Source organism: Anas platyrhynchos, chromosome 2 (genome assembly GCF_047663525.1).
Source record: "Anas platyrhynchos isolate ZD024472 breed Pekin duck chromosome 2, IASCAAS_PekinDuck_T2T, whole genome shotgun sequence".
NCBI lineage: Eukaryota > Metazoa > Chordata > Aves > Anseriformes > Anatidae > Anas > Anas platyrhynchos.
In genome coordinates this window covers 32,306,356-32,330,113 of record NC_092588.1, presented here as the reverse complement: position 1 = coordinate 32,330,113, position 23,758 = coordinate 32,306,356, and the positions used below count along the sequence as shown (strand labels likewise).

General features: G+C 38.1%; 1 protein-coding gene across 2 annotated transcripts in view; it reads left to right on the top strand.

Moving 5' to 3' along the window:
- The first annotated feature begins 1,889 nt into the window (after nucleotides 1–1,889).
- Nucleotides 1,890–23,758, top strand: part of HNF4G (hepatocyte nuclear factor 4 gamma) — a 66,493-nt gene continuing 44,624 nt past the window's right edge. Inside the window, exon 1 of one of the 2 annotated variants that reach the window (XM_072034512.1) lies at nucleotides 1,890–2,134. The gene's annotated coding sequence lies outside the window, so the exon portion shown is untranslated. The remainder of the gene's footprint in view (nucleotides 2,135–23,758) is intronic. The other variant, XM_027452366.3, reaches the window with a different exon arrangement.

Genomic DNA, 23,758 nt, shown 5'->3' with positions numbered 1-23,758 from the left:
AGATGAGGACCCATCCTTTTTATTCACGTAAGCAAACTGTTTATTAGCTCACGGCACACAGCTGAGATTCTCAAAAGAAAGGTAAAAAGCGACCCCCATGTAGGTGACAGTCACTTTTTAAACCGGCTATTTGCTCCTGCGGATCGCTCCGAGGCGCGCTGTAGCCAGCAGCAGTAACGTTTATTTCACTGTCAGTACTGCCCTTGCCTGCAGTATTTTATCTGTGGCAGGCGATGGGCAAGAACTCCTCAGGAACAAGTCTTCCTCGGCGACTTTTATTGGCCTTTTAAAAACCACCTCTGAAATAACACCGGAGGACTTCGGATGTATTTACACCTTCCTTGTGGCTATCTGGGCGATTATTTCCAGTGATTATTAATGTTTCGTAATGGGAGGGAATTGTCAAGCGAAGTTCCCTTTGTTCCCTCCAAGTGACAATCGAAAGCCTCTAGAAATTGGCTCCAGAGTTTCCACGGGGAAACTCTGGAAATGAGGAATTGGCCATCTTAACGAGATACAACAGCATGGCAAGGTACCACCGGTAAGAAAGTAAAGCAACCTTGCTGATCTCCTCACTGGGGAAACCAATCAATCACCGGCCGCTTACAGAGGCTAGAAGAAAAGAACATTTTTCATATTTTTTTTTCCAATCTCCTTCCTGTGCAGAGCCCGCGTAGTGCCTCTCCTCCGAGAGTGCCGTTAAATCACTGACACGGGTGTGCGGCTACGGGAGCCAGACATGCTCACGCATCAAAGCAGACCCTTTCTGCGGGGACTTCCCATTCTCGTATGGGACCTTCTGCCAAATTTCCTCCTCTTGCACTGCCACCCGTCGTGTTTCCCGCGTCCCCCACCCCGCACGATGTTTGGAGGTACAGGACGACACCTTCACCGCCTTGAATTACTTTCTTTCTTCCTGATACCTCTGAGGGCGTGAGCGGGTGATATCGTGGTCAAGGCGTTAATTATTGTTTCGAGTCTGTGAATGTGCAATGTCGGAGGACAATGACAATTATTATTTTATAAATACTTCCTTGTGTCATGACCTCCTCCCTAAGAGGCCGACGAAGTGCCTGCAGTGCTGTGAACAGCGAGTTTGCGGTGGATCCTCCTGTTTAGCCCCGTTCCTTTGTACAATCAGGCACCTAACTAAAAAGGGGAGGCTTTATTTTTGCTTTCCTCCCCCTGACGGCTTCAGAGGAGCAAAGGGAGCGTCGCACGGGGAGGAACCTTTGAGATTTCTGCTCCCCAAACCCCTGGCTTTCCAACACCGTGGAGCCCCGAGGGCTGCGGTTTGGCTCCCCCGCCGCGGGCCGTGCCGTGCCGAGCCGTGCCGGGCTGTTCTTGCGTGTCCCCAGCCCAGGGCCGCCTGCAGCCCGGGCTGGTGCCGCTGCTTCCGGCACTTTCTCTGCCCTGAGCACCGGGCCCGTAGCGGCCGCTGGCTGAGCCCTCAAGCCAGGGTGCTGTGCCCTTGGCCCCGCGGGGCTTGGAGGAGACCCCGGCCCTTGCCGTGCCACGGGAGGGGGGTCCCCACGAGGGGGCACCCACTCACGTTCCCACACAGCGGGAGGGGTTGCCGGGGGTGGGGGGAATGAAGCCAAAACCCCGCCGCAACACCGCGGCGAACGAGCCCAGCCCGCAGGGAGGGCGCAGGAGAGCCCAGGTGCGGCCCGCCCGAACCCCAGCGGGCCCAGCCGGGCCGGGCCGGGCCGGGCCGGGAGCGCCTTGCGCGGCCACGGGCGGGGCAGGAGGGTGCCCGCAGGGCCAGCCTCTGTCGGCAGCAGCTTTCAGTTTTCATTGAGCCTGCTGGTTACTGTTTAACATCCCCACCCACGTTTCAGTTTGTTTAGTAAATCGATCTGATGCTTGTACTGAGGCTGCTGCCCTGTCGCCATTGAGCAAAGTTAATTCCCCCCCCCTTTCTACACACACGCTCTCCTCCGCCTCCTTCCCTCCCGCTACAGCATATGGTAAAGACGGTGCCAGCGGCACCCAACAAGTCACGCAGCCCAGCGCCGGGACGCCCGCGGGGAGCCGGGGGGTGCGGGGAGGCAGGCGGCCCGGGGGATGCTGCCGCCGCCGCCCTGAGCTGCGACCGCGCCGCCGGAGCCCGAAGGACGGCGCGGCCCCGCCGGTAAGTCACCGGGGCTGGCGGCCGCCCACTGACCCAGCCCCGCCGCAGGAGGCAAACGTGCGGAGCGGGGAAAGTTGGCCCGGCTGGCGTGAGACCGCCCGGCAGCCGGTTTGGGGGGAGGACGGGGGGGGGAAGGTGTTCTGTGTTTCATACATACGAGTTTTTTTTTTTTTTTAATAAATACGTCTGGTCACGTGTCTCGTCGGCGCCCCGGGGCGCTCCGGAGAAACGCGCAGAGCTGGGCACAGCCTCGGGCCCCCGGGGCGGGGTGTGCTGCCCTGCCCGGCCGCCGGCGGAGGCCGTGGGAGCGCGGCGATGCGCGGCCCCGCTGCAGGCTCCTGCGGCCCCGGCGCCGCCGGCCGGGACCGCTGCTACCACTGCCCGGGGCTGTGCAGGCATTTGGGACGCTTTCGCAGTCCAAGTTACGTTTTTGGACTGCGTTTAGGAAGATTTTCTGCTTGCCTCCCGCCCTCCCCCCTCCCCCCTTCCCCCTTCCTCCTTCTTTTTTCCTCCGCCCCCGCCCTCGTGGTCACCTGTGCAGCAGGTGGATTTGTTATGGTGGGGCTGCTCCTAGTAGAACTTCTTGGCCGCTGCAATACACCTTGGTAAGGAATCCCGGAATACTTCTAGGGGAAAAATAATGACAAAAAAAGAAAATCAAAACATTAAAAAGGCAAAGCAAGCCAAGAAAAAGTATTTCAGGGAGATAGAACGGTGGTGCCAGTGCATTAACAGTGCTGCAGGTGCATTGAAATGGGCTACCTTAACTTTGCTGAAGGCAAACTTTCAGATGTTAACACTTAATCTGTTCCTGTACACTGAAATAGGAGATGTAGTCAAACATTTTCTGAAGTAAACAGTAGATTGCAACGATAACACTATTTTAAAACAACTTTTCACATTTGTAGTAATGAGCAATATCCCATAGTGATGTATGGTTATATCAGACCTTCCTTTTTGTAAGCCATTTCTTGTACAAGGCAGCACATACTTTAATTTATTGTGATTTCTCATCGATATTACAAAGACAGTAGTCTAGTTTAAAGTGACATCTTTGTTATTGCTGCTGAGTTTGTTAAAACTGACTTAGTGAATGAGAGTGATTATGCTGCACATATTTCCAAGTCCCCGAGTCTTTTATGTGCTGGAGAAAACTACAAAGTGCTATGTAATTCTTCATATTCCTTAAGAATAGCAGTTCTCACAACTTATATAGAAGGCATATTAAATATTTATATATGTGCAGGTGCTTTTCAACTGTTAGGAATTGAATCAGTCATTTCATTCTTCTTTCCTTTTTCTGGTCATATGATAAGGGAAAAAGGAAGACAATGCTGTGTTGAAACTCAGTTCATGCTTCCCATTATCACAGAATCATCGAATCATTAAGGTTGGAGGAGACCTTCAAGATCATCTGGTCCAACCATCACCCTACTACCAATGTCACCCTCTAAACCATGTCCCTAGGTGCCAGGTCCAACCTTTCCTTCAACACCCCCAGGAACAGTGACACCACCACTTCCCTGGGCAAATTGTCCCTTGGTCTGTGAATCGATGAGAGGAAAAAAATATAAATTATATTTTTCATCAGCCAGTGCTCAGCTCTCTGTCCCTGTTTTGCTTACCAAAGCATACCAGACTGACTGAGGGTCACTTCATACATATGAAAAAGAATGCAGTCAGGTGTAGGACAAGATCAGGATGCCATCATCTTGCTCATGGAATCAAAGAATCACTTAGGTTGGAAAAGAACTTTATGAAGTTGCCTTTCATTTTATTAGCTCAAGCATTTGGAGCCTAAAACTGATTTCCCAGAACTAATTCCTTACCACTTTCTCTGTGACTTATATAATTAGAGGAATACCTATATTCCATAATTTTGTATTCAGTGGCATTAATGTAAAAACAAGGCAATGCAGAGATCCAGTTTGGATTTTCAAGACGGCTATTGTAAGTACCGATGTAAAATAGACTGGGAAAAGTGTCTATTGGCATTGAGCTAACACTGTCGTCTATCCTGCCTCCAACCAATGAAGAGCAGAGGAGATACAGAGAGGAAAACAGAATTCCTGTGGCCTGGCAGTATCTAGTTCCTTGGATGGTCAAGTGATATTTACTGCTAATTTGCGCTCATCACTAAAACAGCTTCAGGCCAGCTCCTTAACAAAGGTATTCCAGTATAAACACACCTTTGCTACTCCTATTCCTCCAGAGGTGAAGGCCTAGTATAGCTTTGCCACATTTGAATTTCTGAACCAAATCCTGTTTGATCCCTCTGAGTTTACTATAAACTGCACTAGTGCAAGAACAGAACTTAGTTCTTCTGATCCACATGGATTCTGTTTTGAACCATGCTGCAGAATTTATAACAGATTGACTCTAATGCAAGAGGTTGTTCCTGTTGTCTCTTCAAGCTTTTTAGGACTGGTGTGGAGAAATGAGGTCCAGAACATATCACCAAAGTTACTTGCAAATCTTCATCACATAGATCAGTTTCCACTGGCTTTTTGTCAGCTACAAGAAACAAAACACTACTTTAAAAATTATTCATTCTTTTTTACTAGATTTTTAGTATAGACTTCACGAGAAAATTCAAAGGTACCGATGCGGCAACCCATTCTACTTTTGTATGGTCTATATCGAAAAGATTCTGGTAACCGTTAAAGCTACAGAAGTTTTGGAAAATCCATCAAATTTTATGCTTGCTTATTTGGGAATTGGATTTTTAAACAAAACAACAATAATAGTTCTCAACTTGATTTAAGACTGAGTCATTGCTATAATGTGGTTCTGAGTTGAGCAGCTGCACTTTTATGTCTCTCGGATAGCAGGGGCAAGGTACTCCATTTATTAACTGACAAACAGACTATTTGAGTGTGGGAATTTAGCTACCTCACTTCTCAGTGATTTTAAAGTTCCATCTTCATCCTGTAAGCTTTGAAATATTCTCTGTTTATTTTTATTTTTTATTTTTTTTATTTAAATGAAGTGGTTTGGTTGTTTGGAAGTCTCTCTTGATTCCTTTGTGTGTTTAAAAGTGACTGAAACAATTCACACTGTTTGAAGCTAAGCCTGAAAATTAGCATGATTTGAATATCTTGTGCCATGTTGATATGAGGTATATACCATCAGTAATTGCATTGTTCTGGTACTCAAGCTTGGTAACATACATGACTGTTTTAGAATATAAAGAAAGATTTTATTTCTGTAGTAAATAGTTACCTGTTGTATATGGTAATATGTTCTGTGATAGAATTTAATTTCACAAGAAAAATATTGCTGCAGCATAAGGTAACTTAACATTACAGAAAGGCACAGCTCTTAGGTTTTAATGTCTTTTAATGAATGATGCATTATGTAACATGATGAGAAAACAAGGAAAATTCATTTCTAACAGATTAAGATGTTTGAGTGTCTTGAAACAGCTTTGATTGAATCAAGTATTTTTCATTTCAAATTTTCAATTTTAAAATAGCACACCCTAAAAATCAGGTCAGAATGCTGTGTGCAATGTCAGAGCTGAGATATATCAAACTGAAAGGCTCCAACAACATTTTCAAACCTTTCTCAATTGTCAATTTAAGTTAATTGAAAATGAAAGGTCTTGGTTTCAGGATTGGGCCATTTAAATAGAAGCCTGCTGCTTTCATTTTGTAGAAGGGCAATCTCCTTCCACATACGTGTTTTAAAAGGTTCATTCATAATTCTCCCTTCACACTTCTATTGGAAATGACAGAATTCATTATTTTGAGTTCTTGAACTATTTTTCTGCAACTTGGGTGATGAATTGTATGAGATCTAGTTCATAACATGGTACGGCAACCCACAAGATTTAAAATTCTCACAGCTCGATCTGTTGCTTTATGGCGCTTGGCTGGCAAAGGTGCATGAAGCCTCCATGTTCATCTTCTACCCATAATGGAGTGGTAGGTTGGGATTTTTTTCTTTAATACTAACTAGGAAAGAGACTAGCACCCGTATTTGGTAATTCACTAGAGGTATCCAATCTACAAGTATATACATTACAGTAAGCTATATAAAAGACACTGTGAATTTTCTTTGCCTCCAGCTTATCTGGGAATCCAAACACAACAGATGTATATAAATATTGCTGTTTACACTCTCTATTCCTAACATGGCAAACTTTGCCCCAAGACTTCTGTTTTTAATTATATTTAATTCTCTGATAGAAGAGGAATTTTTTGGTGCATATGTACAAAAGTACCTGTTAAAACACAGGTTCTGATGGGAGAGGGGATTCAAGAAGTATTAATTAATACTCTGAACTGTTCCCAAAGTTAAGTTCTATCTCTGTGAAATGGTAAATATGATTCAGCTTGCAGCTGTAGTGCATCTGTGGCAATGGCAATGTTGCAACGAGAATCCCCCGATCTTTTGTACGGGGTTGCTCTGCTGTACCAGCCTAGTTTATACTTGTCTGGAAAAAAAAATAAAATAGTAGCAATGCTTACCAGCTACTTGTTTACCAAAATAGGCCTCACTAGCAGAAAGGTAAGCATACCTTAGAATTTCCCCTTTTCTTTGTTAAACAAGACATTTGTTCATTAATTGCTGTAGTTTGAAGTATCAACACCAGGCACAGAATGGAACCTGTTAATGCTCTCAGAGCTTTCTCACATACTTAGACTCTTAATTGAAACCACCATGTTTCTTCATATGCCTCAGGCACATTTTGTGACTCTTGCAGCTAGAGATTTTTTCCTTTTCCTTTTTCCTTTTCCTTTTCCTTTCCCTTTTCCCTTTTCCCTTTTCCCTTTTCCCTTTTCCCTTTTCCCTTTTCCCTTTTCCCTTTTCCCTTTTCCCTTTTCTTTTTTTTGAATTGATGACTGTGATGAGAAAGATTACTCTTGTTCATATTACTTGTCTCAGAGTCATGCTCCAAAGTGTTTTGCAGACAGCATCTTTTGATATGCCCTTCAAGATAATAGTATTTATTCCTTGTGCAAGGAAATGTCAGACTGACATTACATTAGCAGATGAAATTCCTTCAGTAGAGGTCTAGAGATGACTCAGAGAAATGAAATGGTGCCCACACTGTGATTATACATTGATACCCACCCACTGTCCTCAGTAGCTGTAGTCATGTGTTGGTTTTTGTCTGCTGCTACAGTTCCAGGAGTAATTATGCTTTTGTGAACTGGCAGGATTTCATTTACCTTATTGCTAAATACTTCACCTGTTTATTACTTTTCTTCTCTCAACTGCCAAACAAGGTAAAAACAGTCTTTTCTGCTGGACCATTTAGTAGCCATGCAGTGACGCTGGCAGTTTGGATAGAGACCTCGTACAGTGCCGGCTACATCTGTAGTTTCATATGATTTCTGAGCAGTTAACCTTCGATCTATATTTCTTCTTCTGTCATCACAGAAATGGAGGTTGACTTTTTCTTACGAACTCTGAAAACAAAACATAGGTTTTACTGCTAGGTCTGACTTTGTTAGTAGTTGCTATCTACATAATAGGTATGTATAAACATTACTTAATACCCTTCTTAACTTTTGGGAGAAAAATGGTATTCCCATCTCCAGTGTCCAAATCAAAAATATTTTTAAAGGACTTACATTTTTAAAGAAGCTTTAATGTCTTCTGAGCTTATTGTCTCCATTCATGTTTAACAGTATTAAATAGTCTTTTATTATTGTTTTTACTTTTTTTTTTTTTTTTTTTCCCCTTATCCTGTGGCTCTTTCTTTCAGCATCAATGACTTTTTCATTCACTTCAGTTTTGAAGTGCCACAACATGGTCTGACATTTAAAGGAGAACTTTTGATTTAATTACTGTAACATGAACAACTTTAGCTGTGATAGTAAGGAAAAAAAAAGGCAAAACAAACAAAGGAAGGCACTCAGTTTTATTGTGAGAATCTTGAGAATCTTTCTGTGTTTCATTTCAGCATATTCTAGATAAATTATAGGGATTCACAGTATCCCCTTTAAGAGTTTGGGTTGACACCCAAGCTTACTTGAAAAGCCCAAACGTTAGATCAGAGATGAAACACCATCAGCAAAAATGAATTTCCCCAAAGAACAAAATTAAACACAAGATTAAGGTAATTTTTTTTTTTTTTTTGTTTGTTTATTGATTGATTGGTTTAGGGCTATTTTGGTTTAAAGTTAGTCAAGATAAAAAGAAAATAAATAAAAACAAGTGCTTTTCAGATTCTTTATCTCCTTTGCTATTGTTATTTTTCATTGAGAATAAAACATGAATGGGATGTAGTAGAGCTTCAGCTTCCAGGAATGAACAATATGTATTACATTAAAAGATGGAGGTGCATTCTGTACTTCACGAGCACGTTTGGTTTGAGCCTTTGGGTTGATTTGGAGTCCATTTTCCCAGCCAGATTTCTCAGGCTTTATTAAAATGCATTTGTTTGCAGGTAAATAAAAGCAGAGAAGAAACTGTACATACTTCCTGATGCATTTCACACAGTTCAGTCAGGCTTGACTGAAATAACTGAGGCAGTTTATGGCATTAGCACCATTTGCTTATACGCTTCATCTTCCACCTCACTTGAAGGTCTTTGTCCCCATAACAGAGGCAACAGAATGCATATTCTTGTTTCCAATGGAGGTAGTAGTTTAAATTGCTGAATGCAGAGCCACTTACATTAACGTAGTGGATTATGAACATCAGTGTCCAGGTGTGGGTGCATGCTTGCCTCTGCTTTATCCATAGAGTGGAATGGTTGGTTCTAAGAAGAGACGAGGCTGAAGTTGTAGAGTACTGCAACCAGATCATAACCATAAATTGTTATGTCAGAAATATTATCTATGCCTTTTCTTGCTCCCAAGAGTGAGCTGTACTGGTGGATGTGTAATGGTAGGGATATTTGTGTGCTTGAAAATTGATTGAAAGCACTTCATCTGTCGTTTTTAACATCATGTTGATCAGTGTAAAATAAGAGAACAAGCAACTTTGCTATAGAAATCTTTCTAATAGAAAGTCTGTAAAGACCTTTTTAATAACAGATAAAATATGGGAAACTTTAAATAAATAGGCTTACATTTCAAGGACAAGGAAATGCTAAACTATTTACAGGCTTTAGCTGAGAAAGGAATTCAAATTTTAGCAAAAATTTCATCATGAATTTTGCTATCTAACTTAATAGTAGAGTTTGTATCTCATTTTAATCCACCAGGCCAAGTAATTTATTTCTCAATATGTATTTGAGGCTGAAAGAAGGTAGAAAATGAAAAACACTCCCAATGATCGTTCCCAAGTTTCTATGGTATCATAAAGTGTAAATGAGCATTCTGAAATTAAGATACATGTATGAATAGGAAAAACCTTGGCAGGTAGAAAATGAGCACAGCTTTGACTGGCTTGAAGAACATATCTAAAAGACTGCAGAAAATGTTTTAACCCTTTATGATGTTCTTTTGCATGTAGCAGCTTTGAATTTATAAGGCTGGCCTCTTGCTTTCCACAACAGGAATGAAAGCAATGTTGTAAAGCAGCTCAAGCCAACAAGGTGCTTGTTAAACCTCTGCTGTGTGAAGAAGGTTATGAAGGAAAAGAAAAAAAAATCCTGATACAGAAGTATTTCATTAGTTGGGCAAAATAGCAGAGTTAGTTGTAGGGAAGCTGCAGTTTAGAATGAAACACATTATCAAACCTAGAAAGACAATGTGCTCTGAGAGGTCACTATGAAAACAGCTTCTTTGTCTGCCTTGTCTGGTAATTTTAGGTGATCAAAGTAATAGATTTCTATTTCTCAGTTTAAGAGCACTTTCTACCTCAGACAAGTACAACTGATGGTAGAAACTGTGGGGAGTATAGGCATCAGTAATAGTTTAGAAATGTCAAAAATGGCTAGCGTGGTATACTTCACCACAAAGGGTATATGCCCACCACAACTGTAGCTTGTGATCCTAGAAGATTAAAGATTCTCCATTGCTCTTAGCTAGATAAAGAATCCAACATGTCCTGTAATCCAGGATGAGACAAGATATATTTTTTCAGATAGCAAGAAAATCTGCCACTTTCTAGTGGCTGCTGCTTTCAGGAATCCTTTTATTTCAGCTAAGACGCTTTCCTCATAGAGTTTGTATTTGTTGTGGAACAGAACATACAGGCATCCAGGTGTCCTAGTCCTAATACCAGTGAATTCAAAATCCTAGCTAATTTTGTGTCACACTCAGTATTGGCTGTTTGAAATGACCCTGACCTTACAGTCAGCATAGATATAGTAGAACTGTGAGAAAAGCTTTTGTACGTACAAAGGTAAGTACAAGTGTCCAGTTAGGAACACTGGGCGTTACTTATGGTGTATCTCATGCTTTAGATAGATCACTTAGATGAATATACATTTTCTGTGGTTGGGAGTAAATATGTGAGTCATACAGGTCTGCAACTTGCTTGCTTTTTTTTTGCCCTGAAACAACAAAAATAATGCTGTTATTAGTATGTGACATAGTTAGATTCCTGTTGAAAATCAATAACCTTCCCTTAAAACAACCCTTACATTCTTTCCTAAACCCAGTTAGAATCATTTTGTATGCCTCATTAGCCTTGCAATTTGAGAAAGAACAAAAGAAAGAGAAAACAAGCCAGCCACCTACTGTTAAACGGTGTGCCTCATTTACATTTTCCAACCAAAGGGAATGTTTATGACACTAAATATATCTGTTAGTCTATAAGTACCTCTGTTTAGAATTGAGCAGGACAGTGGTTCTCAAACTGAGTCCCATCAAACATGTAGTAATGATTCCCAGTGTGCTGTAGGAAGTTTGAAACCACTGCTACCTTCCTTCTTTTGTCAGCTATGTGGCTTACTTACATAGGAACTAAACAGATACTGAATGCATTCCTGAGGATTCTGTGCAACTGCCTGTTAGAAGGTGGGTGGTGAATGTGAATAGATACGGGCATTTTATTTTTTTAAAAGTAGGCCCAATACTTAAGCACAGTTGGCATTTAAAGGAAAATGTACTGAGCTTCTGAAAGGAAAGACACTATACGATGTAGAATAATATTGTTGACTTTTAAGTGAGTGTTTTGGAAGTTGATTGATCAGATTATGGTGGGAGAAAGGGTCACGTACTTTTATGTATAGTTGTCAACTTTTAATTATAGTGAACCTTTGAAATTCCATGCAGTAACCCTGTGGGAATCAAACCAAATGAAATAAATGAGATGGAGATGATAATGACCTACAGAAAAACTGAAGCTCGACATTATTTGAGTTAGAAAAATATAAACTGTCATATGTAATGCATGTTTGAAGAAATAAGATTTGCTACACTTATAAGTACAGCAACACCTACTTTTTCATGTAGTAAAATGTGTAGCAAACCAAAACAGATGCAGCTATATTAGACAGTTATAAGATGGAAAAAAAAAAAAAGCTTTTGACAGCTCCTCTATTAAACAATTCTTACTTTTTATAGTTATTTTTACTGTATGTATGTTTATATTTAGTTATGACAAGCAGTCAATGTTTAGGAATTTTATTTGAATATATTAAGCAAGCTGTTTGCTCTTCTAAATTTTATTCTAAAAAATAATCTCAATATTTCAAAGATTTGCTTATTTAATTATTTATTTAGGAAATAGATCCTTAACATAATATTTAAAATAATAATTAAAATAAAATAAAAATGGAAGAAGTGATTGACCAAGTTTTGGCAACTTATGTCAAATTCTTTAATTTCTAGGAATTTGACTTAAAACATGTTGGAATAATATCTTATATGTATTTTGCATGACATGAATCTTCTGGTAAACTATTTTTAAATAGAAAGTGAAGGTTTATTAAGTTCTATTAAAAAATAGAGCTGTGTCTCTTGAAGGAAAAAATACCACACATTTTCAGTTTTCTGAGTATTTCTTTGTGTTTCATTCATCCTGTTGACTTTTTACTGCACTTTGTGCTCAACATTGAGAGGTTAGACTTTTTATATATTCTGTGTTAATACCTATGTTCAAACAGTTAATTTTAATTTTTCTATGGATGTCTCTAAACAAGGAATAAACGTACACACATTTTTATTTAAGCAAAATCATTTATTTATATGAACTTTATATTACCATTATATATCTTTATCCTATTTTTAGTGTAGTCTGTTTCCTTCAGAATTGCCAATTCACCTTTAGGTGAATTAAGATAAACTTGCATGTTATTTATAAGTGTTAGTACTAATAAAAAGTGTTTTTTTTTTTTTTTTCTTTTCTGTGTATAAAGGCTGATCATATATGTATGCTTTGTGTGTGTGTGTGTGTTTGAGAGTTTGAACTTTTTCTTTTGTTTGTCCTTTGAGTAACCCATCAACTTTTGCTAAAGACACAAGTTGAACAGCTGGCTACATATGAAATGTAGCTGGTTGGCTGGTAGTTGCAGCATGAAAAAAAATGTGGCATACCATGATTTGCTTCCATTGCTGTAGATTTCTTCCAAGCAAATGTTTTGGTGAGGGAAAGGGTGAATGCTGGAGGACTTTTTTATTAGTATTATTTTTTATTTTTCATAACTTATTCATGGGGAAGGAGCAGGAGCACCATTCTGTGTGTTAGAGGATGGATTACAGTCTGTACATCTGTAGGACTAGAGAGCTTGTCTCGAGGACAGAAGAAAGTGTAACTGGATTGAAAACAGATGAGTGTCAAGATGAGGAATGTGGTGAAGATGCATGTAGAGTGCATTTTCAAAGGCTCTACCCTCCTACCTTATGTTTGGAAGGGATGAAGTGAGGTGGCTTGCCTCCAGCACCTGAAGTGGTTATGGACAGGAAGACCATAGTTCAGGTATCAGTTCTAGCAGCTACTGAACAGGGCTCCAACTTCTAGTTGGAGGCATCTTTGAAAAGAGACAAAGGCTGCAAAACTTTACATTACAAGGTCTTGGTTTCTGAGTAAACTGTTGCCTCATGGTTTGTGGGTAAGAAAAACACTGCATCTGCACGCCAAGGAAAGAGAATATTTCAGGAATCATCAAGCAATTTGAAGATGTAAGAGAAGACCCGATTTGATGCTGAGATAATGAAATAGGCAAACAGTTCAAAAAGAACAGAGAAAAAGGGCAGATAATGAAAGAGATTATTTGTTTGGGCACATTTAAAGCTTTGGTATAGGAAGCCAAGAGAAAGCCTAGCCTGAACAGCAAGGACAATGTTGAATAAGATATGAATGATAACAAGTGTCTACAGATAAACATCACTGAAGATGGTGTAGTGGTTAGCATTTAGGTGACTGATGACCTTAGGTCTGATGCTTAGGAGGTAGTAAGGTGATAACCTGGGAGAGAACAGAACAGAGGGCTCAAAATTGAGCCTTGCAGGACTACGTAAAAGAAGGATTAGACGAAAATGTTGAGGCATGTAAAACAAGTTTTTCACAGATAAAGCAGTAAGAAGAGATGTATATTCCCATCCAGCAATGGGAAAGCTGAAGGCATTAGAGAAATATGTGTGCATTACAAGGTGTGTGTACATATGCATGTTAGAGGGTTACTTTTAATATGTTGCAGGTTCCCAAGTTCATTAGGGTCTTATTCTGTACCATATGCACACTTACGGAATCATACTGCAGTAAACCTGATAAGAATGATGTAATTCCCTGAAGAGTCATGGAGAAATGCAAGCAATTTTCAGCTGAAGCCTAGATTTTTAAAAGCTCAGCTGAAGTAAAATAATGATAATAATGTTTTTATATATTATAAATATATAAATATGTTTTTATATAATTAAATATAAAACATATAAATATTTTTTAAAGATTATTATTATTATTAACACTTCCTATTTCAAGCTGAATAAAGAATTCCATGTATTTCTTTTCAAAGTGAAACTGTTTCAATTGTCATGGGGGCTCTAGGAACATCTGCATCAAGCTAGATTATGCTATTACTGTTTCATGTGCCACATCATAACAGTGATACTGATATGATGTGGCACATGGGAATCATTAGCACTAATTCTGCACACTGTTGATGATTTCTCTGCTTATCATACTTTAATTAGTTGAGTTACACCAGTTTAAAATAATGGCAACAGAAGGAAAAATGAATTATTTTGTTTTTATTATAATTCACAATCCTTGTATGAAGCATTTTTGAATTTAGTGATACCCTTCTTTGCATGTAATTCCATTGAAGCAATTGTATGACTTGTACCTCAACCATGGCACATTTTGGATACAGACAACTACTTGTTCTTGATTGCAAAAATTACTTAGAGGCATCATTATATGACAAAGTGTTTTCTCACCATAGAGAACCTTAATAAATGTCTTTGCTCAATCCTTTCATCTGGAAATCACTTTCAAGATCAAGAAGTGTATTTCAGCAAAATCAGTGATTAACATTCACACTCCTGTGTTACTGTAAGGAGGTCTTGTTTTTATTAACACATTCTCATTTGGCAATGAGAGAGGTGATAGCACCTTACCATAGTTCAGGTTTACTTGATGAAGCAGACTTGCAGACCTTGAGAGAACGGGACCCATAGGATTGGTCGTGGTCCACTTTCTCATTTGTGATTTTCTCTTTTTCATTTTGTTTGAGATTGAATTTGAGAGAGGGCTTTGTTCCGGACAGTAGTTTATGGCAGTGGGCTGAAGAGATGAGATTTCACTGAATCATAGAACTAATACACAAAAAGAAAATATGTGAAAATTGAAATGACAAGGTAGAGTAGCTTGGTTGTTGAGGTAGATAAAATAACTAGGTTCTCAGGGAAATGAGGTGGGGATATTTTCCTGAACTAGATTTAGTTTGAACAAGAGCAGTTGAGATGGAAAACCTAGACATTATAAAAACTTGATAAAAATAGAAAAAAAAAATACGTTTTTGTCCCTCTTTTTCTTGTAACTTTATATTGAAGGGTCTGTAATGGTGTGATATCACGGCCCAAAGGAAACAAACTAGAGTCCATTTTTTTCAAGGTAACACAGCTAAATGAATCATAAGTATATCTGATCAGAGTGTATTTCTTTTTACTTTATTTACTATGCAGCATTACTGTCTGAGCAGCTTGTGATGTAGAAATGCACAGGAAAATGAGTAGTATTCAACAAAATCAGAGTTCTTTTTTTTTTTTTTTTTTAATCTAGAATAATAGTATTTTTATTTTATTTTATTTTATTTTATTTTATTTTATTTTATTTTATTTTATTTTAATCTTTTATTTCTTTCAAATCATTGGGGCAAGATGTGACTGATCTAAGACATGAAGTACCCTTTTGTGAACAGAAGAATAAAGTCAGTTCAGTATAATCATGCCACAGCGCTGACAGAGATATACTGTTTTGAGCTAAAAGAACCAGAAGGGCTGCTGGGTTCTCCAGTTCCCAAATAACTGTCCCCCTGTGATGTGACCAGAAGAGAGAGAATTATTTTGCCTTTGATTAATAAGGATTTAATTTCAGTAAAGCTTCTTTTAACTCTTTTACAAATGCTCAGGGAGAAAAAGTCGGCACCACCTTTGGTGGTACAGAAGGGAGCATGCCTTAAGGAATGCAGATCTTTGCAACAAGCAGAACAAGCCTGGACTGAACCCCAAACAGGACAGTATTTCTGATTTTTTTTAGTGCTCTTGTTTTTAGCACCGGAACAAATGTCCGTTACAGTAAGGTCACATCAATTTTGAATGTAGGACAACTGTAACAAATTTGTCACTTTTTGTCAATTTGCTAAATTTTTATTTTTTCTTTTCTTTTTTTTTTTTTCAGAAGTGTATTTTTTTCATATTTGCTTTTTGATTTTTTTTTGTATGTTTACTTTTAACTTTCTGTATTGCATCTACTAAATTCCCACGCAGTATTATTTACTACTATCCTGGATCATGTTTTTTCACCACAATTGTTAATCTGGCATCAGATAACTACATTCTCATCCCAACACTTTGAGCTATCAGTTCCATCACCAGTGAGGAACACTAAACATAAAGTGTCTTTCTTTTTCCTCTTCTGCTCTTATTCCTCTTCCTTGCATAAGCAAGTGGTGACATCTTACACTGTAGTTTCACTCTTCCATTTTGCTGTTGGCTGCTGTCGATGGCTGCCTAAATTTAGAATTATTTATGGAACTGTACAAAAATATATGATGGGAAAGTTTAAAAGTCAGTAATTTAAATTGACTGCTGACTCTTTCCATGCACCTGAGGTTCAAAGGAGACCCCAGACTGGTCTGAACCATCACTAGGTTTTTCATATATTGCAGTAATGCTTGCTAGCCTCAAGAGACTGAATGCTGTTTGCTGGCATAATAAAAAGGTAGCCTTTGCTCTAGGACCGTTAGTGCTTTTAAAAGTATTATCAGCAAAGTTAATATTTCTACTGCAGATTTGACTTTCACAGCCCCTTCCCTTCTTTATTTGCCAAAATAAATTGGCTTCATTTTTGACCTGTGGAAAAGCAGAGTTTACTCACTCCATTTGTTTTTCTTTCAGGATGACACACTGCCAAGGAGGGAGAACTTTTAACTCTTTGAAACTACCTTTTATAGTTGTTTGCAACATAGCACACTCATTTATTTGGTGTAAAATGAATGAACTTGTCCTTTTTGAAAAGTACCAATACCTCTCTTTTGGGAAAACTGATGTCTGGATGTTCTGGAGGTATTGTTAGGGGAGACAAATGCATAACTTTGAAGAGCCATATGGTATAATCAAGACCTACAATGTCCAATGTAACCATCACAGTAGCTATAATAAATTGACTGAACATTGCAAAATAATGTAAAAGTCTTTTTTTTTTTTTTTTTCCTGATCTAATTTTACTTTCTTTTTTTATTTTTTTTTTTTTCTGATCTAATTTTACAATCCCCATTACTTCTTGCTGCCACCTGCTGATATTTGTACCTGGCCAAAAGGAACTTGGCTGGAAGTGATTCTTTTGAGTCCTCTGAGGATAGCTAGTTATTTGTTAAACAGAGCAGAGAGACTGCCAAGTTCCTTTCTTAAAAAACATGAAGTTAATTAGTCACCATGATCAGAGCAAGAGACTGATGAGGCATATTTAATATGAGTGAGAAAAGTGATCGTCAAAGAAGAGAGAGAACTTTATTAGTGTAATATTTTAATTAAGTTCCCTTTTTCATTCTTTTGCTGTACAAACATCATAGAAACAAACAGTTCTGATAACTTCCCTAGTTTTTCCTGCCCTTACAGGAGCACTGTTAAGTAACTGTTAACAGTTTAGTTTATGTTATAGAGGTTAGAAGTTACTGCTGTGGTACCTTGAGAGATGGAGCATATGTGATTACAGGGAGGTACTAATGAAGTATTATGACACTCAGTGAATCTACCCTTGTTTTCACCCCTAGAGAAATAAACTTTCACCCCTAGGTAATAAACTAGAACAGAATGGTATTTTAAGGCTTCAAACACTGCAATTTAATATCAACTTTTTTTTTTTTTTTTTTTTAAAGTGCCTTTTGTTGTATTTGACAATTAAAACTTTTGAAAGTAGAATTTTACTCCTTGATTCAGTAAAAAAAAAATCTTCCCAATATCTTATTTTTTTCAATGTGTATATATATATATATATATATATAGGGAAGTGACGGTCCCCCTGTACTCTCAGAAATACGGCCCCCTCACTAAAAGAAGGACATTGAGGCCCTGGAGCATGTCCAGAGAAAGGCTATGGTGAAGGGCCTGGAACACAGGTCCTATGAGGAGCAGCTGAGGGAACTGTTTTTTTTTTTTTTTTTGTCTGGGGAAGAGGAAGCTCAGGAGAGACCTTACTGCTCTACAACTTCCTGAAAGGAAGTAGGGGGGAACTGGGGGTCGGCCTCTTCTCACAGATAACTAGTGATAAGACAAGAGGGAATTGCCTCAAATTGTGCCAGGGGAGGTTTAGGTTGGAAATTAGGAGACATTTCTTCGCAGACAGAGTGGTTAGGCATTCCAACGGAGTCCAGGGAAGCTATGGAGTTACCATACCTTGCGGTGTTTAAGAAAAGGCTTGTCCTTAGAGACATGGTTTAGTGGGTAGGGAAGTAGTTGGACAAGATGATCTTAGAGGTCTTTTCCAACCTTAACAATTCTATGACACACACACACACACACACACACACATATATAGAATGCATATTTTATGTGTGTATATACATGTATTTTACATGTGCACACCTTGCAGTAGGATTGAAAATGCAGTGATCACTGTCGAACAATGGAGGAAGACACAGCTCTTGCTCACAAAACATTTGATGAAGATCTTAGACTTAAGAAATGAAGTTGTTTTCTACAGCTAACTTGTCTTTATTCTTATCAAAACTATGGGGCTTTCCAATGTCAGGACACTTGGTGGGTGGTTACTTCTTAGAAGAATAAAGAGGACTTATCAGTGTTTGCTTAGGATATATTACATTCTCAGCCATAAAAGTAGCTATGCTGTATATAGCACTCATAAATCTTCAACTAGTCAAGGCTACTGTCTCTTTCTTCATGCAAGTTTGCATTTAAAAACATGGGCATAAACCAATTGCATGAAATAGTTGTAATCTCGAAATACCTAATTTCTTCACTGCTGGTTTTGAGAATTGATACCATAATTCAGTTCACAAAATTGTTCAAATTACTTATCAACCTTGCTACAGAATCACTGTCTTTGTCCTTAGAGTGAAAACATATTTCTTGGGCACATACTCACCAGAGGGCACTGTTACACATATTCTTAGAGATTATGTTTTTAATTATTTAATTATTTATTTATTTGGGGGTGGGAGGTGAGTAATTTCTGGTCTTGGAAGAAATGGTGTATTAGTATTGATTTTCTTAGGGGAGCTGTTGTTAAAAAGGCAGTTTGAACTGTGTTTTAGTCTCTTTATATGGACAAAGTACATTCTTCCTAGTCATAAGTGAACGCTGCTACCAAAGCTGACATTTCTGCTGAAGAGGACCTATCTTTTTATGAATTAACTAAATTATGTCAAGCCCCATATAAATTATAAGAAGTGAATCTAAAAATTTCTGAACCTGTAGATGTCCACTGAATCAGTAGCAGAAGAGCAATGATATTTCTGTTCTTCTTATTTTTTGTTGAAGAAACTGGACAGGTAATATCAAGGAAAACCAGTAATTCAGCTTTAGATAATTATTATGTCTTCAGTTGATTAATTAAAAATACATACTTGGGTATTGAGGCAACAATATGATTACAGAGGAGATCTTTATATCTACACAGTTACACAAGTTTGTATTGATATTAGGTAAATAATTATAGATGAGAAAAATAAATAATGACAAAGTAAATGCTTCAGGCTATATTTTATTGTGGAAATAGGCTAGTTTTGCCAATTTTATTGAGAAAAATTTTACTCCAATGTCTCTTCAGCCTGATCATGTACTTCCTGATTATTTGTATTTTTTTATAGCAAAATGTGTTCCATATGTGCTTTTTTCACTTTTTTTTTTTTTTTTTAGTGTTTTTCACAACAGCAAAATGAAATAACACATGCCATATAAAAATGGACTTCCCCACAAATGAACACAGCCATTTATTAAGGATCAGACATGTTTCCAGTTTTTACTGACCATGCTTTAACACCTATTGTGGGTGAACATTAATGACTTTTTGATTGCAGAGTGGACTTCTCATTTTTAAATAAATTCATTATCATTGATCTGGTTGGCACTGGTTGCAGAGAGAGAGCTGCCATCTAGAGTCCAAGCTGACAGCACTGCCTTTTATGCTACCAACGGTGAGGTGCTTCTTTGTCTATGCAGAAGAACAAGGGTAGGAGCATGAGAACCACCATTCTTCTTGTCCTTTCCACAGGAAGTTGTTACACATCATCCTGGTAAAAAGAACGGTCATTCTAGCATGCTGTTTGCAAGTAGGAAGATATTTGAAGGTATTATTATTTCATCTATCTTGCTACAGCATGATCCATAATTACTAATCTGTCTCACTAGCCCATGTCTATGTCACTATATGCCTTTGTATCAAAGTACCAGAATGTCATGGAAAATGGTAAATGCCACACATTTTTTTTTTCTCCCCCTTATATAAAGGTCTGTAGATGAAATCCAAGGAAATATAGCGTAAGCTCTGTATAGAAAATAAAGTGTTTAAGTTATAACAGAAAGCATATTTCCAGCAGGATCACCCACTTCATAAGCTTTTACATCTTTCAATAAGTTAGTAAATACAGGGAAAAGATGTTACTGATCTTGGTGTGCCTTGATGGAACTCCTGGTGCTATGTGTTCCCTGTCTCCTGGTCCCTGACTGTCCTGTCCTGAGAAAGCAAGCAAATGCCATAGCTCCTGTCCCATCATCAAGAATGCTGAGAGGGAAACAACAAGTCTGCTGCCCTTATCCCAATATAATTCATGGCTAAGACTTGAGAATTTTGAAGTGCTTTCTGATTGGGACTTTAGACACTATCACAGCATAGTCAGTTTTCCGAAAAGTCTTCAGCAAATTTCCTCCAGAAAGCATTGAAAGAAAATGAGCTATCATGTGTTAAACCAAAAGATTTTTCCTGGATTAATGATTGTTTAATAGATGGAAACAAAGGGTAGGGCTAGGATTAGGCTTATGGTTGGCTTTTGTAATGAAAGGATTGCTAACAGAGTTATACATAGACCTTTTTAGATAAACAGATACTTCTGGTATTTCTGCTATTCAACATATTCATCAGGGCTTCTTGAAAGGGGTTGATTCATGATGTAGCAAAGGTTGCTCGTGCTGCAAACCTGTTGCATCCAGAGTGCACCAAAATCTTGAATATTGGATGTGGATCTGGTAACCCACTTAAAAAGATGTAAGAGGATTTGCAAAGATACCCTTTACATGTCATTTTGGTGTCAGTCACTATGGCAGCCATCACAGTGATGATACTGGGCAGGTTTTTGTAACTACTCGAAAAGCTTTTGGTAAAGAGCAGCATACTCAGGAGCATGACACCATAGATCTGTTCTCGACAAACTCTGCACTAGAAATCCTAATAAAACAGATATGTTAAGATAGTCAGACAACATAGAGATCATGGAACTTCTAAGTGTGTCACTTTCTTTTTTATCTTTTTGTGATTTTTGCCAACTTTTCTGCAAGTCCAGTTGATTATACTTAGCACAGCCTTGATTCCATGTGCTTGAATTGTTGTATCAGTGAGATTTTCTATAAAATAAGTTACACATGAATTGTAGGCCATTATCTATCATTAGCTCATCTAGAATTTCATGGTGAACTAAGTGTTATGTGTAATGTGTTTTCTCAATTGCTACTGGCTGTGTTGTCTTCGTATAGCAGAATGTGACTGATATACAGTGCCATGCAGTTGGACTGATGGAAACCAATTTTTTAAAAAAGGGACTTAGTTAATAATTGCAGATTTTTTTTCAGTTATTTTAATTAATGAAGAGGCATGTATACTACTAAATCTAAAATGTAGTAGTATACATGTATACTACTAAATCTAAAATTTAGGCATGTATACTACTAAATCTAAAATTTAGTAGTATACATTGCTCATGAAATTCATATCCATGCAGAAGAAAAACAAGGAAACGACCTTGAGCTCTTTTTTTTTTTTTTTTTTTTTTTTTTTTTTTCCAGGATATATTTACCACAAAAACCTATATTTTCAAGTTAATCAGTTGGTGTTTGTACTTTCCAAGAACATGTTTCTGGAAATATGTCTCATTTTCACCTGGAACTGAGCTCTAAAACTTGCCTACAAACATTTATGATTGCCTTAATCATTTACAGTTAACTGACAACTGATGAGCTCAAGACACAAATGGTCTAGCGAAGACAAGCCCTTATCAGCATACTTCTCAAAGGAATATACTTAGGACTGGGATCAGATTTTCACAGGGGCTCATGCACTAGAATATATATGAATCTTTTGATTTGTATAAATAGATATCTAGTGAAATACAGCTTCCATATCTTAAGCAGTGTATGTAAACTCAGCTTCTAGTCTGCCAGCAAAAAGGAACGGGATGATCAAAACCATCATAAATAATTATGGGTCGTAGTTCTCTTTCATGTTACAGTGAGTACTGCAGCTGTGTGCATGTGTGGAGAAGTGTCTTGTGTGGCACAAGATACTTGCTCCTTTTCACCTTCTTAATGTTAGTGATCCCATCCTTCCGTCTTTCAGTCTTTCAGTTAAAAGTTATGCATTTCACCTTTCTGGTTCCCAATAGGATGAGGCTAGCCATTATTTTAAGAGCTATAGGTTCTCTTGCAGTGCATATATCCATCTTAAGGTGCCTGAATGTTTTTGAAAAATCTCTGGATCTTTTTTTTTTTTATGGGGGTACGTGATCTGTGGATTGTATATACTTCTCATTTCAGTTTGCTCACTGATACTTTGCTGAGAATATGAGTTCTCAGCAGGTCTAAGGTCTCTGTTCTTGGCTGCTTCTTTAGAATTTTAAACCATTTTAGTATATCACACTTTTTAATATATTTTCATTTCATTTCATCTCATCTCACTTCATTTTGTTTAATTTCCTGTAGACTAGATACTGCTTTGCACATTTTCTATACCATGTCTTCCAATACTTAATAGAGTGTTTCAACTAAAATCAATGTTAGCCTATTAACATATTAATAAGTATTCTTATGGCACAAAACAATGGGAGAGTTTTCTTTCTGTCCCATTAAAAAGTGCAAAATTTTTCTATATAATATTTGATCATCTTTGATCAGACTTGCCATCAAGCCATTATCTGAAGATCATCCTAGTTCTAGATCTACTTCTATTTCTAAACTCGATAGTACTTTCTAAATGTACTTATTGCTAACAGTTTTAGCTAGCTTTCCTCACAGGCTTTTTTTGAAAGTAGTATCCCAAATAGTATATTTTTTTTGTGATACTGATAAGGTTTGCGTCCTTTGTCCTTCAGTACCTTCTAGAAGATACTGCATGTTGCTATTGTTGCAGATGTAGTGCTGCTTTGTAATAATTTGCTCATTTTGTGTGTGGATTTGGTTACTGATTGGTATATTTTATGACTGTGTTCAGTTAGTTGTTGGAAGTTTATTGAGTGAAAATATTTGTTTAGCTTAATACAGGTATGTTGGAAAATCAAGAAGAGTGGCTTGAGAAAGCAGTAATCTAATAACACCCGTGCTACAAGTAGTACCATTCACTTTTACATGTCTCTGACCAGCAATGGTTTCACTGATGAATTTACCAAAGTGAGTGGTAAAAATCTATGTGCATTAACATAGGAAAATATAATCCTAGTAATATTGAAAAGGATACGGGACAGGTGGGTAGGCACAGAAGAGTAACGCTGAAAAAATTCAGGGGCTTGAGTGAATTGTAAGGTAAGACATGATTAATTTCATCCAGAGGTTGTGAATAAAGCTGGTTGATCATTCTACTTTTCTCTGGTTACAGGTTTCCCAGGAGGAAAAAGATAATATCTTAGCTGGATATATGTGCTATACTGTACTGTAACCTACTGTGCTGTAGGGGACCTTCTGTCTTGGGACATTCTGTAGGTCAGAAAAATCATGTAATTTCATAGAAGAGATGAAGAATTGGCAGAAATTGGTATAAATCTCAGCCTGGGTTCAGTGTTGCATTTTATTACAGATAGTTAGAAACACAATTTTATTTGCTAAAGTTCTAAAGGATTAAAAACAAACAAACAAACAAACAAAAAACCCACTGATTAATATTTTTTTTTCATAT